Source organism: Hemiscyllium ocellatum, chromosome 29, assembly GCF_020745735.1.
Source record: "Hemiscyllium ocellatum isolate sHemOce1 chromosome 29, sHemOce1.pat.X.cur, whole genome shotgun sequence".
Classification (NCBI taxonomy): Eukaryota; Metazoa; Chordata; class Chondrichthyes; order Orectolobiformes; family Hemiscylliidae; genus Hemiscyllium; species Hemiscyllium ocellatum.
In genome coordinates, this window is record NC_083429.1 from 5,841,183 (window position 1) to 5,851,495 (window position 10,313).

Consider the following 10,313-nt stretch of genomic DNA (forward strand, 5'->3'; position numbering starts at 1 on the left):
GAGAGACACAAAGACAGACAGAGGGAGAGGGACAGAGAGAGGGGCAGAGAGACAGAGAGAGAGGGACAGAGAGAGAGAGGGACAGAGAGAGAGGAACAGAGAGACAGAGAGAGGGACAGAGACAGATAGAAGGACACAGAGAGAGACGGACATAGAGACGGAGAAAGGGACAGAGAGTGAGAGAGACACAGAGAGAGGGACAGAGTGAAAGGGACAGAGAGAGGGGGGACAGAGAGAGAGAGAGAGAAAGAAGGACAGAGAGAGAGGGACTGAGAGTGACAGTGAGAGAGAGAGGGACAGAGAGAGGGACAGAGAGACACAGAGAGAGGGACAGAGAGAGAGAGGGGTCTCAGTGAGAGAGAGAGGGACATGGAAAGAGAGGGGGGACAGAGAGACACAGAGATCGAGGGGGACAGAGAGACAGACGAAGAGAGGGACAGAGAAAGAGAGGGACTCAGTGAGAGAGAGGGAGGGACATAGAGAGAGAGGGGGGACAGAGAAACAGAGAGAGACAGAGTGAGAGAGGGACAGAGAAACAGAGGGACAGAGAGAGGTAGACAGAGAGAGGGACAGGGAGACCGAAGGACAGAGAGAGAGACACAGAGAGAGAGACACACAGAGAGAGAGAGAGAGAAGGAGAGCGACAGAGAGACAGAGAGAGAGGGACAGAGAGACAGAGAGAGAGAGAGAGATAGAGAGAGGGAGAGGGACAGAGAGAGGGGCAGAGAGACAGGCAGAGATGGACAGAGAGAGAGAGGGACAGAGAGAGAGGAACAGAGAGGCAGAGAGAGGGACAGAGACAGATGGAAGGACACAGAGAGAGAGAGGGACATAGAGAGGGAGAAAGGGACAGAGAGTGAGAGAGACACAGAGAGAGGGGCAGAGGGAGAGGGACAGAGAGAGGGTGGGACAGAGAGAGAGAGAGACAGAGGGAGAGAGAAACACAGAGAGAGGGGGACAGAGAGAGAGGGACTGAGAGAGACAGTGGGAGAGAGAGGGACAAGAGAGGGACAGAGAGACACAGAGAGAGGGACAGAGAGAGAGAGGGACTCAGTGAGAGAGAGGGACATGGAAAGAGAGAGGGGTACAGAGAGACACAGAGAGCGAGGGGAACAGTGAGACAGACAGAGGGAAGGACAGAGAAAGAGAGGGACTCAGTGAGAGAGAGGGACATAGAGAGAGGGGGACAGAGAAACAGAGGGACAGAGAGAGGTAGACAGAGAGAGGGACAGAGAGACCGAAGGGCAGAGAGAGAGAGAGAGAATAACAGAGACAGAGAGAGAGACAGTTCGAGAGACACACACAGAGAGAGAAGGAGAGCGACAGAGAGACAGAGAGAGAGGGACAGAGGGACAGAGAAGGAGAGAGAGAGAGAGACAGAGAGAGGGACAGAGACAGATAGAAGGACACAGAGAGAGAGGGACATAGAGAGGGAGAAAGGGACAGAGAGTGAGAGGGACACAGAGAGAGGGACAGAGGGAGAGGGACAGAGAGAGAGGGGACAGAGAGTGAGTGACAGAGGGAGAGAGAAACACAGTGAGAGGGACAGAGATGGAGAGAGGGACAGAGAGAGAGAGAATGAGTGGGACAGAGAGACAGAGGGACAGAGAGAGAGACAGAGAGAGAGAGCGAGAGGGACAGAGAGAGTGAGGGAGAGGGACAGAGAGAGAGAGGGACACAGAGAGAGTGAGAGAGGGACAGAGAGCGAGAGAGGGACAGAGACAGAGGAACAGAGAGACAGAGAGAGGGACACAGACAGCGAGGAGGACATAGAGAGAGAGACAAAGGGAGAGGAGGACAAAAAGACTGTGGGACAGAGAGAGGGACAGATAGAGAGAGAGAGCGAGGGAGGGACAGAGAGAGAGAGAGAGACAGGGGGATGCAGAGAGAGAGAGGGACAGCGACAGAGAAAGGGACACAGAGAGAGAGAGTGTCACACAGTGAGAGGGACAGAGAAAGAGAGGGACAGAGAGAGAGGGTCATAAAGAGAGAGAGGGACAGAGAGAGAGGGTCACAGAGAGAGAGAGATCTACAGACAGAGAGGGGGACAGATAGAGAGAGGGACAGATAGAAAGAGAGGAAACAGAGAGGGCACTGTGTGTGTGTCTCAGGAAGCCTACCTACAGTCAGGCTCTGAGACGCGAGTGTGGGAGTAATCTTTAATATTTTCAAACTGCACTGACATAACTAATAAGGCTTCAATAAAAAAAGAGTTGTAGCAACTGGGAAAGATGACACTTTGTTGCCCCAGAATTAACATCTCAGTGGGCAGCAAGATCCCACAAGGCTCCTGTCCTGGGAATTGACATGTCACTCAGACAGAGCCCTCCCTCCCCAGGAAGCAGAGTGACAGACGATGCAACGTGTCAGAGAGGGCAGGGGTGGGGTAAATGTGCGCATGGAATCGGTCAGTATGGAGAGTGAGCAGCCCTCCCTATCTGGTTGAGACAGTGTGTGTGAGTGTCTGTGTGTGTGTGAGTGTCTGTCTGTGTGTGTGTTCCAGCCTCTGGTTAATTGCTTTCTTGTGATTTGTTTGTATTTTGATGTTGCTGTGAGGTTATGAAATGCATTGGGGATGGGGGAAGGGAGTGGTGGGATTGTGTTTAAAGATTAGATTACTTACAGTGTGGAAACAGGCCCTTCGGCCCAACAAGTCCACACCGACCCGCCGAAGGGCAACCCACCCACACCCTTACATTTTCGCCTTACCTAACACTACGGGCAATTTAGCATGGCCAATTCACCTGACCCGCACATCTTTGGACTGTGGGAGGAAACCGGAGCACCCGGAGGAAACCCACACAGACACGAGGAGAACGTGCACACTCCACACAGTCAGTCGCCTGAGGCGGGAATTGAACCACTGTGCCAACCACTGTGCCACCGTGCCGCCCATTAAACTGGGATCTTGCTGTGTAATTTTGCATCACACTGCTCTCGCTCCCCCGGCCCCCCACCAACTCATCTCTCCTTTCTTTTATCCTGAGGAAGTTTTGTTGGGAAAGCAGGGAAGTGAAGATCCAAAATGCCTGGGGGCCAGGAAAGCCTTGGACAAGAACCACCTCCAGAGGGGTGAGGGGGGAGCACAGGCCTGAGGCCAGTTGGCCAGGCTGCAGCCCGTGGGGCCCAGGGGAGTGGGTCGGGGTCTGTTTCTTCCCCCGAGGTTTCATCTCCTCTGGGGGTGGGGTGGGGTGGGGGTGGGAACCTGGTTTGTCAGGGCCTCTGGTTAACTGGGACCTGTCAGATCACGGGTTTGAAACCTGGGGTTAAAGTAACCGGAGCATTGGTGACACAAACAGGTGAAACCCCCAGGATCTGGGAGACGGGAATCCCTCAGGAGGGAACTCTAACCCAAAATATCTGACCCTCTGGAAAGAATTGTCACACTCTCAGAGGAAAGTGGGTCATAGAGAGGGCAGGATGATCGAATTGGACACGGAGAGAAAGAGAGCGAGAGAAAGAAATGGAAAATTGTGAGAGCAAGAGAAACAGGAGAGAGGGACGGGGGCAGTGTGAGATTGTGAAATAGCTGCAATGTTTGATTCTGGGGAGACAGGAAATAATTAAACTGGAAATGAAAACGATCAGATCATCGAGCTTCTGCAGCACTGTCACTTGTGGGATCAAGCTGTGTGTCAATTACCCTAATGCCATCGTTGCAGGCAGTGAGTGGTTTAATCAGCTAACCCGTCATTTCAAAAACTTTTCAGCATGAAAACTCAACTGACCACCCGACGTGTTTGTGTTTGGATGTTTCTGAGAAATTGTCTGTCTTACTGAAAGGGGAAAAGCTGGGATCTTGCTGTGCTATCTCCCTGTGAAAGATTTTCCTGCTCAGCCTTCCCACTAATGCTGCCTCTTTCCTCCCAAAGGGATCTTCCTGGCCACTTGAGGATGTGAAAGGTGTGTGTTTGGGAGCAGGAAACCTTCAAACAAGAGCTTCCTCCAGAGGGCGAACACAGTCCTGAGGCCTGTTTGACAGGCTGCAGACTGTTGGGCCCAGGGGAGGTTTGTCTGTGTATTACCCCGAGGTTTAATCTCCTCTCTCTCTGGGGAGGGGTGCTGGCTTTTAACGGGACCTCTGGTTAACTGGCTCCTGTCAGATTGTGGCCTTGTAATTTTTGAACAGATTTGAAGCCTGGGGCTAAGGTAACTGGGGCCTTGGGATTTGACACAAATACGTCAACCCTTAACCAGCATCACCCCCGATGTGTGTGGGGTTAGATTGCTGCTTGTGGGATCTGGCTGTGCGTACGTGTTTATTAATGTTTCTAGCCTCTGGTCAACTGCTCTGCAGTGATGGCGGTGTATTTCAATGTCACTGTGATGGTCAGCAATTCATTCATTCTGCCAGAATTAAACTGAACCTGGGTCACGTGGGAGATTGGGGAAGGCAGAGAGCTGTGGGATCCTGCTGTGCTTTTGGTGCCACTGTTGTATTTTATTTCAAATTGATTTGTGTTTATTTCTCAGTGTGCTTCCCCCCCGCCCACCGCTCCCCCTAACCCTGGGGGTGAGGAGGAGATTGGATCCAGGAGGTGAAGCTCAGGACAATGCAGAGACAGAGAGAATTAAATCACTTCTGCTGCGAGGACTCATCAGGTATAGAGCGAGAGAATAATCAGAAACTGTCCTGTCTCCTTGTCGTTCATTTACACTCACACTCACACACACGGGGAAAAGAATGTTGGGGTTCAGGCTGTCTCTGGGATTTTTATCACAAGGGGGTGTGTTCTGGTCTGGACTGGGGGAGACAAGGGGGGTGAAGATGGAGGGGGAGCTGCTGCACAGTCTTATCCCACAGATGTCACTGCCTCCCTCTCTCACTCCAGCTCCAGGGACAGAGGGAGGGGTGGAGGGAGAATGGGGGTGTGAAGGGGCCGGGAGAGACAGAGGGAGACAGAGGCAAGTGAAAGAGAGCGCTGACTGTCCCAGTGGAAGGTTCATTGGTTTAAAATGGATTTGAGGCCGGGGGTTAAAGGAACAGGGGTCTTGGGATTGTGACAAACTGGTTACAAGCCCAGGGTCTGGGAGGAAGGACTCCCGGAGGAGGGAATGAATACCTTAACTCTCCAAAGCCCCATTCTAATGTCAGAGTCACGTGTATAGGCCACGGGGATAAAATGTGAGAAATCTGAGAGACAGAGAAAAAGATTTTCGAGAAGGAGACAGCGAGAGGGGGGAACACAGGAAGAGATTTCAGAGACAGAGGGAGAGAGGGGAGGAACAGAGATATCTCGGAGATGGATAGAGTAAGGGGTGAACAGAGAGCGGGAGGGAAGAGAGATCATAGATGGAGACAGCGAGAGGGGGGACAAGAGAGAGAGAACAGAGAGAGATCTCAGGTGGAGAGCACAAGACGGGGATCAGAGGGTGCAGGGCACAGAGAAGGAAGGGGGAAATGTTTGGAATTTGTTTAACAAGAGGACTGCGCTCACTTGTCCAGGAGACAGACCAGCATCAGGGACACACAAAATCTGTTTGTGCCCTCTCCTCTCTCGCCTTCTCCCTCCCTCTCGCCCTCACCTCACTCCATCTCCTCTCTCGCCCTCCCCTGCATTCCTCCCCCTCTCGTCCTCTCCCTCCCTCTCACCCTCCCCTCCCCTCTCTCGCTCTCCCCTCCCTCCCCTCTCTCGCCCTCCCCTCTCTGGCCTCTCCCTCCCTCTCGCTCTCCCTCCCTCCCTCAACTCTCTCATCCTCCCCTCCCTCCCTCCCCTCTCACCCTCTACCTCCCTATCACCCTCACCTCCCTCTCTCCCCTCTGTTGCCCTCTCCCCTCTCTCACTCCCCTTATTCCCTCCCCTCTCTCGTCCTTCTCCTCTCTCACTCCCCTTCTTCCCTCCCCTCTCTTGCCCCCCCTCTCCCGCCCTCCTCTCTCTCACCCTCCACCCACTCTCGCTCTCCCCTCTCTCGACCTCTCACTCCCTCTCGCCCTTCTCTCTCTCACCCTCCCCTCTTCCACCATCCTCTCTCGCCCTCTCCTCTCTCACACTCACGCCTTTCTTGCCCTCCCCTCCCTCCCTTTCCTTCTCTCGCCTTCTCCATCCTCTCTACCCGCATCCCTCCCTATCCTCTCTCGCCCTCACCTCTCTCCCCTTCTCCCACCCTGTTATCCCTCAGCTCCCTCCTTCACCTCTCTCTCTCCCTCCCCCTCTCTCACCCTCCCCTTTCTCACTCTCACCCCTCTTTCGCCCTTCTCTCCCTCTTGCGCCTCTCTTTCCTTCTCCCTCCCTCTCACTTTCCCCTCCCTCCTTCCTCTCTCTCGCCCTCCCCTCACTCGCCCTCTCCCTTCCTCTCCCCTTCCCCTCCCTCTCTCCCCTCCCTCACCCACTCCCCTCTCACAATCTCTGCCCTCCATCCACATCCTCTCTTGCCCTCTCCCTCCCTCTCACCCAACCCTCCCTCCCTTCTGTCTCTCGCCCTCCCCTCTCGCCCTACCCCCTCCCTCTTCTGTCTCGTCCTCCCTTTCTCAACCTCACCCCTCTCTTGCCCACCACTCCAACCCTCCCCTCTCTCGCCTTCTCCCTCCCTCTCACCCACCTTTACTTCCGTCCCACCTTTCGCCCTCCCCTCTCTCGCCCTCACCTCTTTTCCTCTCCCCCCTCTCTCGCTCTACCTTTCTCGCCCTCTCCCTCCCTCTCACCCTCACCTCCCTTCTTCCCATTTCTTGCCCTCCCCTCACTCTTGCCCTCCCCTCTCTCGCCCTCTCCATATCTCTCTGCCTCCCATCCCTCCCGACCTCTCACGTCTTCCCCTCTCTCACCCTTCACCCTCTCTCGCCCTCCTCCTCTCTCGTCCTTCCCTCTCTCGCTCTCTCCCTCCTTTCGCCCTCATCTCACTCCCTCCCATCTCTCTCGCCCTCCCCTTTCTCATCCTCACCCCGCTCTCGCCCTCCCCTGAATTCCTCCCCTCTTGCCCTCTCCCTCCCTCTCGCACTCCCCTACCTCACTCCCCTCTCTCGCCCTCCACTTACTCCCTCCCCTCTCCGGGCCTCTCCCCCCCTCTCGCTCTCCCCTCCCTTCCTTCCTCTCTCTCTCCCTCCCCTCGTTCGACCTCCCCATCCTCTCTCCCTCCCCTCCCTCCCTCCCCTCTCTCCTCTCCCCTCACTCTCTGGGCCTCTCCCTCCCTCTTGCTCTCCCCTCCCTCCCTTCACTCTGTCGTCCTCCCCTCACTCACTCCCCTCTCTCACCCTCTACCTCCCTATCACCCTCGCCTCCCTCTCTCCCCTCTATCAGCCACACCTCTCTCTCTCGCCCTCCCCTTCCATCTCCCCTCTTTCACTCTCCTCTCTTGCATTCCCCTCCCTCCCATCTCATACCCTCGCCACTCTCTCATCTTTCCGTCTCTCACCCTCACCCTTCTCTCACACTCCTTTCCCTCCATTCCCTCTCTCGTCCTCTCCCTCCCTCACGCAATCCTCTCCCCCTTCCCATCTCTCACACTCCCCTCTCTCGCCCTCGCCTCTCTCTCCCTACCCTCTCTCCCCACCCTTATCTCGCCCTCTCTCCCCACCTTGCCCTCTCTCACTTCCCCTCAATCGCCTATCCCTCACTCCCTCCCCACTGTCCCCCACTTCCCCCTCTCGCCGTCTCCCACCCTCTCGCTCTCTGCCTACCTCTCGCCCACTCCAGGCTCCCTCTCCTCTCTCACCTTCTCCTCTCTCGCGCTCCCCTCTCGCCCTACCATCTCCCACCCACCCCCTCTCTCGCAGTCCCCTCCCTCTCACCCTCCCTTCTCTCTCGCCCTCCCCACTCTCGCCCTCCTCTCCTCTCGCCCTCCCCTCCCCTCTCTCGCCGTCCCCTCCTCTCCTCTCGCCCTCCCCTCCCCTCCACTCCCCTCACCTCTCCCACACTCCTCTCCCCTGCCCCACCCTCTCTCGCCCTCCCCTCCACTCCCCTCACACTCCTGTCCCCTCCTCTCGCCCTCCCCTCTCCTCTCTCATCCTCTCCTCCCCTCCCCACTCTTGCCCTCCCCTCCCCTGCACTACACTCCTCTCGCCCTCCCCTGTGCTCCCCTCGCCCACGCCCTCCCCTCGCCCTTCCCTCCACTCGCCTACCCCTCCTCTATCTCTCCCCATCTCTCGCCCTCCCCTCCCGTCATTCTCCCCTGCTCTCGCCCTCCCAGCAGTGCCCTCCCGTTGCACCCCCTTCCCTCGCCCTCCCCTCCACTCGCCCTCCCCTCCCCTCATTCTCCCCTCCTCTCGCCCTCCCGGCACTCCCCTCCCATCGCCCTCCCCTCACCTCGCCCTCCCCTACTCTCGCCCTCCCCTCCCCTCACCCTCCCCTCCTTTCGCCCTCCCCTCTCTCGCCCTCCCGGCCCTCCCCTCAGTCGCCCCGGCCCTCCCCTCTCTCGCTCTCCCGCCCCGCCCCTCCCCCTCTCCCCTCCCCTCCTTTCCACTCTCGCGCCCTCCCTTCCCTTCCTCTCGCGCTCCCTCCCCTCCCCTCTCTCGCCTCCCGGCACTCCCGTCACCTCGTCCTCTTGCCCTTCCAGCCCTCCCCTCTCTCACCCTCCCGGCCCTCTCCTCCCCTCCCCTCTCTCACCCTCCCGGCCCTCCCCTCCTCTCCCCTCTCTCGCCCCGTCTCCCTCACGCTCCCCTCTCTCGCCCTCACTCGCCCTCCCGTCGCCCCCCCTCCTCTCTCTTGCCATCCAGGCCCTCCCCTCTCCTCCCCTCTCTCGCTATCCAGGGCCTCCCCCCCATCCCTCTCACCCACCCTCACCTCTCTCGCCTTCCCGGCCCTTCCCTCCCTCTCTCTCGCCCTCTCTCGCCCTCCCGGTCCTCCCCTCATCTCCCCGCTCTCGCCCTCCTCTCCCACACGCTCCCCCTCTCTCCCTCTCTCGCCCTCCCGTCCCTCCACTCCCCTCTCCCGCCCTCCCGTCCTCCTTTCCCATCTTGCGCCCTCTCTCGCCCTTGGCCCTCCAATCCACTCTCCCGCCCTTCCCTCCCTCCCCGCCGTCTCTCGCCCTTCCCTCCCTCTCCTCCCCTCTCCGCCCATCACTCCTTCCCCTCCACTCTCTCGCCTTCCCGGCCCTCCCCTCCCCATATCGGCTTTCCCTCCGCCCCCTCCCGTCTCTCGTCCTCGCCTCCCCTCTCTCGCCCTCGGCCCTCCACTCTCTCGCCCTTCCCTCCCTCCCCACCCCTCTCTCGCCCTCGTCCCACTCCTCTCACGCCCTCGGCCCTCCCCTCTCTCGCACTCCCCTCCCCCCTCCCCTCTCTCGCCCTCAGTCCACTCCTCTCTAGCCCTCCCAGCCCTCCCCTACCCCCTGACTTCCTCCCGGCCCTCCCCTCTCTCGCCTTCCTCTCCCTGCCCTCCCCTCTCTCGCCCTCGCACTCCCATCCCCTATCTCGTACTCCCCTCCCCTCTCTCGCCCTCGGCCCTCCCCTACCATCTCTTGCCATGCCCCCTCCCCTCTCTCGTCCTCCCCCTCCCCTCTCTCACTCTCGTCCCTCCCCTCCTTCTCTCGCCCTCCCCTCCCCCCTCTATCGCCCTCCCCTCCCCTCTCTCTCTCTTGCCCTCCCCTCCCCGCTCCAACCCTCGGCTCTCCCCTTTCCTCTCTCGCCCTCGGCCCTCCCCTCCCCTCTCTCGCCCTTCCCTCCCACCCCTCCTTCTCTTGCTCTCCCCTCCCTTCCCTCGCCCTCGGCCCTCCCCTCTCTCGCCCTTCCCTCCCTCCCCACCCCTCTCTCGCCCTCGGCCCACTCCTCTCACGCCCTCGGCCCTCCCCTCTCTCGCCCTCCCCTCCCTCCCCTCCCCTCTCTCGCCCTCAGTCCACTCCTCTCTAGCCCTCCCAGCCCTCCCCTACCCTCTGACTTCCTCCCGGCCCTCCCCTCTCTCGCCTTCCTCTCCCTGCCCTCCCCTCTCTCGCCCTCTCGGCACTCCCCTCACCTCTCTCGTACTCCCCTCCCCTCTCTCGCCCTCGGCCCTCCCTCTCTTGCCATCGGCACTCTCCTCTCTCGCCTTCGGCCCTCCCCTACCATCTCTTGCCATGCCCCCTGCCCGCTCTCGTCCTCCCCCTCCCCTCTCTCACTCTCGTCCCTCCCCTCCTTCTCTCGCCCTCCCCTCCTCCCTCTATCGCCCTCCCCTCCCCTCTCTCTCTCTTGCCCTCCCCTCCCCTCTCCAACCCTCGGCTCTCCCCTTTCCTCTCTCGCCCTCGGCCCTCCCCTCCCCTCTCTCGCCCTTCCCTCCCACCCCTCCTTCTCTTGCTCTCCCCTCCCTTCCCTCGCCCTCGGCCCGGCCCTCCCCTCCCCTCTCTCGCACTTCCCTACCTCCCCTCCTTCTCTCGCCCACCCCTCCCCCTCTATCGCCCTCCCCTCCCCT